This window comes from Pinus tabuliformis, chromosome 1_1 (genome assembly GCF_031772625.1).
Source record: "Pinus tabuliformis cultivar Carrire ecotype Pingquan chromosome 1_1, CPIR1, whole genome shotgun sequence".
In the NCBI taxonomy this organism is placed as follows: domain Eukaryota; kingdom Viridiplantae; phylum Streptophyta; class Pinopsida; order Pinales; family Pinaceae; genus Pinus; species Pinus tabuliformis.
In genome coordinates, this window is record NC_142297.1 from 850,824,123 (window position 1) to 850,831,594 (window position 7,472).

Here is a 7,472-nt window from a genome sequence, read left to right on the forward strand (position 1 = left end):
CTCGAAACATCGGGTGGATCACCAGATGCATCTTATCCATATTTTTTACGTTGTAGACATTATTACATTCGGCTCAATCAGCACAAGTGTGTGTTTTGTAAATTCCGGTACAACTTCTCTCGGTTTCGTCATATCAAAACATGGAATTCATATTGCGACCATTGAAAGTCCAAGCGATCTAAAGATTTTCCTGCTCATTCTTCCCTTCTTTAGCTTCAATGACTCCAACGGAAAGATAATTTTCTATGGATATTCGTTCCCAACTACGCCGAACTGACCAAAGGATTTACTCACTTGTTAAAGAAAGGGGTTCCCTTCCATTGGGACGACGCTGCTCAAAAGTTGTTCAATGCCTTGAAAGATGTTCTGATTCGGGCATCCTTGTTGTATCCCCCAGATTACCAACACGATTACTTCATGTACCTCACCATTGTAGTTACTACCATCACTATGGTATTGGTCCAAGAGGATGATGTAGGGACCAAACATCCTATTTATTATTTGAGTCAAAACTTGAATGATACTGAGATCAAATACACTCATGTCGAAAAGTTGCCTTTTGGTGGTTGTCCAAGTTGTCCAAAGATTTCACCATTATATATTGCTCCACAAAACTATGGTTGTTTCTGATTACAACCCCACAACGTACATATTGTCACAATAATTTCTGGGGGAAATTACTCCAAGGAGATTTTCATCCTCCAAGAGTTTGATTTGGAGTTCATCAAATCCAAGTCAAAGAATCCTCAATTTTTTCTAATCTAATTTGCGACCTTCCCACTACTAAAACTGAAACAATGTCTGGTGATTTTATTCAAGATGATTCGTTGTTCTTGATCACATCATCTAACCTGTGATATGGATGCATTATCATATATCACCAAACCTGGACTTTCCAGTATGATACTTCTCACTCTTACCAACGACGTATCTGATATCAAGCTAAGAAGTATATTATAATCGGTGGACACCCTTTATCGTCGTGGTATCGATATGGTTTTTCAAAGGGTGACTCACCCATGAGGAGGTCGAAAAAGTCCTGAATAAATGCCATGCTGTAGAAAGTGGTGGTCATATGTTTGGTTATGCGCCGCACAAAATATTTTGCGCGCTGACTACTTTTGCCTACTATGTTTCGAGACTGAATTCTCACGGTTCAAATGTGTCACACCTACAATATATACAATCGTAAAACTCGTGCTCCCCCTCTCCTTTACACCATGTTATTGATGTTGGACCATTTATGAAATGAGGCATTGATTTCATGACATGTAACCCTCACTCGTTTGGGGGCATGGCAATATCATCGTAGCAGTTGACTGTTTTACCAAGTGGGTCAAGGTGATGCCTATATACAATATCATTGGTGAAACAACTGCTCTATTTTTCTTTAACCTGACGTGATGTCATGATGGCTAATGAAGCCCATAAGTAACGTATCAAGGAGCAATATAAAAGAGTGTTAAGCCTCGTATCTTCTCGGAAGGAGACCTGTCTTTTTATATGATCAATAGTCTGATAAATTAGGATCATGGATAGTTTGAGCTATTGTGGCTAGGTCCATACATTGTCAAATGTGTTCTTGCTAAAGGGCCTATGAGCTTGTTGATTTCGATGGAGTTCCATTAGCGCAACATAGAAATGGGTTATATCTTAAGAAATACCATGCTTTATTTTTTCTGTAGTTCACTGTTTACATGTTGTATATAGGTGTGTTGAGTGCGTTTGCAGTGTGTTTTCTCTAGAGTTTCCTACAGTTTCTGTTAATCCTATTTACATTTGGTTTGTAGATGTCAGCATCCCTCGAACCATATGTTGGTTATGTTGATGGTGCTAGTCATAGTACTCAGAACCTTTCTTCTGCAACATGGGCTATATATGCTCCGAATGGAGAGTTAATGAGTTTACAAGGGATTTGTATCAGTCACTCTACCAATAACATCATTGAGTATAGCGTAGTGATCAAGTTATTGTCGAATTCTATTTTTCACCGTATATGTTGTATAGTTATCATAATCGACTCACTACTTGTAGACTTACTATAGTTGACTAATATATATTCAGTTAGAATTCCAACTATGCTTTGTATGTTCTTGAGGGTTTGCCTTCTGGAAATACATTTTTATTTCATCCAATATCAACAAATTTCTAGAAATATAAACACATTGACATATGCATTGGCTAATAATGTTTTAGATAGACATTTGCGACAAATGTAAATTAAATTCAATACACATCTATACATTGAAAGAGATAATATAACCATAAGAAACATTGAAGATAGCTATATATATGTATATATATATATATATTATATATATATATATATATATATTATATAATATATATTAATATAAGAGAGAGAGAGAGATAGATAGATAGATAGATAGATATCAAAGTTTGATTTTACAAAAAATTGTGCCTGAGACACATATGGCCACATGGTCTATCATATAAAAAAGTAAATATGCATGCAGTAAATATATGGCTATAAGCCTCCTAATAGACTAATCATAGTGCTCATAGTAGCACGCCATTGCGCGAGCCATCTTGCATAGTAGTCAGTTGATACGGCTAAGCACGCTAATAGTATGTCGATGCAGTCTCATAGGAAGTTGGTCACCCTAGTCTTAGCTATGTCATGGGTCAAACCCTCCATGTGATTCTCAAACTCTAAAATGGTCTCAACCACATTGAGATCCTGTAGTACCTCTCGTCCTACTGCAACAACTTGTACTATTATAGGTGCCTATTGTGGAAACTCTTGCATGCTAAAGATAAGAAGAACCCATAGGTCGAATGGGTCCAATATCTGCATGTATAAATCAATAGTTTAGTCTCAAATACATCAAAAATCACAAAAAAAAAATTGTAAAACTTAAAATCCAAAAATGATCAAATTTTTTCTTGTTTTACCTATGGCACCCCATCGCTCACCATCAGGAAGCACGAGCTCCGAGTCTCCACGAAAATCCATCCTTCCATATGGATAGTCTTCAATCATAATGAGTTGCATGCACAGCCATCGAAAGAAGACTGGTGTGAAGCTCATCAATGACGGAGTTGCATGTCTAGACATGAGATCCACCCACCTCCTCATTCATGGGACTCTCGGATCTTCGGGCTCGAGTGAGATATGTTGTGGCATGAGAAATGGAATACACTCTAAGGAAAATGAAATCAATATTGAACCATAACCAAATTTATTCAGCCATCCATCTTTTTCCTTGGTCAGTTTATCCTTCATATTTTCTAGTACAACCTCACTCTAGTTGAATATTGTCTACTCCATACACTCTAGAGCATACTGCATATGAGACTTATTGACCAAATGTAGAGTAGCACAACTAGCCAATCTGGAAATGATCAATAGGATCATCCTTAGAGGAAATCAGACCACATCCTTGATCTCTATCTTCCCATCCTTGGACGATTGGGATCTTAGCCTAAAGTGTGCATTGATGTAATCCTTGATTGTCTCTCCACCCCTCCTTGAACTAGATAAATAGATGGGGCTATCTCGCAATGATAGACCTATCAAGAAGTATATATCTTCACTTCCACCTATATCTCGATCATATGTGCTCCAAGTCTGAATTCACATGCCTAAACATCCCATGGTCGCATAATATATTCTAATAGCTCCATCTGTTGCCTCATACCAGAAGCGAGAAGAATTTCAGTAGCCCACAATTACTTAATTCCTGGATAGTGTTTAGATCATTTTTTATTTCTCATGTTCTCTTTCCCGCCATATTAAATCCATTTTGTTTTGGTAGAAACCTAAAACATCACAAGAAGGATCATTAAGACAAACCTCATTCAAAAAAATGGAGAAATTTTGAGAGAAACGGGAAAATAAATTTGGGAATTAAACTCAGCGCACCCCTCCAATGGGATACCGTGCATTCCATTGCCCTCCTAACTGCGTTTATTTCATGTTCAAATCTCCTTTCGACTTGTTGGGGGTGCGCTAGAACTAGAGAAATAAATTAGAGCCGTAGGGCCCTCAAAGACTAAAATAACTTGCATGAAATGACAAAATGGAAGCATGAAAAGAAAGAGGAAGGTTCTAGCTCCTATGTGGAAGTGGAAATGCTTGAAATGATCCACTAGATTGGTCACAATCAGCTATAGAATATCGAGGGAAAAAAAAACTAAGCACTAAGAACTCACTCACCAAGAGGTATAATGTGCAATGGTAAAAAATAATTACCTTTTGCCTATTTTATGGTCATTTTCATAATTATTTTATTAATATTTAATGTTTTGGACCTAAATATGATTCAATTTTATCATGAAACATGTATTTTTAACCTTTTGGTGGCGTTCTAAGCAGGTTGATAGCTTTCTAATATATTTTATCGTGTTTTGAATCAAAACAAATCATTTTGACCAAAGATCACAATTTCATCTATTTTTTGGGCTTTATAAACTTACGAAAAAGGAACCCCTTAGAGTCTTCTTTCAGATCTTTTCATAATCCCAAAACATGAAAAGATTGTCAAGCACTTGTCTTTTTGAACTCATTAAAGTAAATGACAATACATCTACTTAGTATAAGTTTAACCCTTTTCCGGACTGAGATAGACTATTTACAAAAAATGAATACCTTAGTCGAACATGGCTAAGAGGTTCTCTTGAGTATCATTTTCTACCTTTTCAGACTCAAGGGACTATTTACAAAAAGGAACCTTTGGAGTTTTCTTTTTCACCTCTTTTTCAAACTCTCTAAACATGAAAAAGAGTCAAGTTATGCCTTCACTGGAATCGTAAAAAATCAAACAACTCTAGACTCATCAAACATGATGGGATCAAACAACTCCTTCTGAGGGTTCATTAAATATACTCAAAGGGATTCATCCGAAGGATTAACTTTTAGGGAAAGCATATGTTATCCTCCTCAATCTTGTTAAAAAATAAAGAGGTACTGACGAGAATGGCTGGGGAAATTGGGAAAATAGGGTACTCTCCACATATTAATGCCAGTGAGTCGCTCTTGAACATGACACTCTTCCACTTCATCTTCGTGGTTGTTGGGTTAGGAAATCTACTTGTTTTTTAGCTCATCATACCATATCAAAGCCTCTGCATTTAGTTTTGCGTCAATGTTGCCAACTCCATTTAGTGTTGTCGATATGTTCAAGAGAAGTCATTCAGTTCATATCTGCTATGATACTCTTAATCCTTCATTCCATGTCTACCATTCCTGAACCAGTTCCATATCAACATCATTTTGTCTCAAATCATGATCCCCATTTCGTGTCATTGATGGGGGGTACATCAGGGCCCTCCTGCGATGAGTCGCTTACTGTCGACATCAACTCATTATCTATAAATTTGACTTAAAAACTATTCCTTCAGTACCTTGGAACTTGTATACATCAATGACAAGTTTCCTCGCTCTTAGTGATAGGTTTTCATCAATAGCCTTCCACCAAAACATTTTGTGTGGTGTTCATCGTCAACTCATTCATTCACAACATAACGATTGCACCACAGTACCATGAGAGCCATTAACATCACCAATGGTTTCTCTCACATCTCTTAATGGCTTACATCATTGATCAGTAATCAAATGTTACTACATGTTTACTTCAGCTAATTTATTCACATGGTTAGACTTGTACAATGGATGATTGAGTGAATGAGATAGAAGACCCCAAATCTAGTTTCATCCATTCGGGCTGCGATTTCAGGATTAATACAAGATTACAAAGTATGATGGTTATGATCATATAGATAGTCATCCAATCATGGGTCCACACTTTGTCATCAATGGACGTGACTTCTTGATCATTGTACATGTAATGTTAGCTTATGTGTTGAGCATGAGTATGCATCCCTCAGCAAACATATCATGATGTCAATTTATTATAACAGATGATGATCTCGACTAGTTTTTCTTGATCTGAACTTGTCACAAGGTAAACAAATTCAGTCATTAGTTTCCATTTCTGACTTTTCATTTTAAGGGAAAATCTGCGATAGGCCATTTTTCACATTTGGTTAATACGCCTACAAATCGAATCAATTCATATCTTTGAACACCTTGTCATCATCCCTACACAAAGCCTTAAGAATGACCTTTCCAAATCCCTAAGTTTCTGGGTCTGACTACCTCAAATCAGTGCTTTTAAGGCCCAACGTACCCTGCCCTTTAGAGACCTGCATTCACTAGCAGGTTGTTCCATTCTGCACCAACATTGATCAACAACAGCTTATCCCTTGCTAGGGGTGTGCTGATTCTAGAAATTCAGGAAAATTAAAAAGAATCTTGAAGATTCCTCTTCCAGAAGCTTCCAGGGGTTGTTTTAACCATTTACCTTAGATAAGAAGTTTGAATCCTATCTGATCCTACCTTGGATACTTCACCTCTTATCCCTTGAGTTCATCCTCCCATCTTAAGTGGATCTCAATCCTAGATTGGTAAGTGGATAATAATTCCAAAACTACCATCCCTTTGCTATAAATTTACAACTATCTACAACATAAAAGTTGGTTTTTGGAGACTGATCATGCCTCATGCTACTTCCTTGAATTTAAGAGAGTCATCATATTCATGCATTAAGGTGACATTGAGATGTGCTTTGTGACAGGAATGACAAGTCAACTCGGGGATATCTTTACAAGATCAACTATTATTCTTGGTTGTACACTCTCTCCTATTCCTATTAATACAAAGAGTATATCGTTTTCATATATGTGTTATGTTACATTTACATTCATGTATTTCAATCCTTTGTTGATCCATTGAATAAAGTAATTGAATCATGCTACATAGATGTTGTGTATCCTTGGCTTGCTTTGATTGTAGGTGTGAGTTCTAATTATAGTGATTAAAGTTATAATTGGAGCTTACAAGCTGGGAGGAAAGTAAATCTTGCAACAGATTCCAAGTAAGCCTCTTTCCCATTCTTTAATTTCTCTAAGGGAAATTTTATATTATTTGTTTTCTATTGTTCTAGACCAGTCAACTAAGTCTAGGGAAGATACTTTTGTCTGCTATTGTAAATTTTGCATAACAATTATTATTGTTTTCTTTATATATTTGGTGGTTTGAGGAAAGATGTTTTATTTCCTTTCACTTTGTGGCATGATTTCAACATCTCCACCTTTTAGAATACATAAACATATTATTCTTATTTTATATTTTCTTGGAAAAGAATTATTGATATTTGGAGAGGGAAATAAGCCCTAGGTAGTTAAGTGAAGAGAAAAATGGCCTACATACTAGGTTCATGTGCATTCATCATAGAAAACCTATTGTCATGATACTGACATTCCTTTTACAATTACATTTTTGATGCCAAGGCTTAAAGAAAATATGTTTATTTCCTTTGAAGTTGATTGTTTTTTGCTTGTTACATAATTTGTTATGACTACTATCATATTATTTTCACACTTCATGGGTAAGAACACTAATTTGTGTGCATATATGGAATCACATGACTAGAAGCTAGGTTGTTATC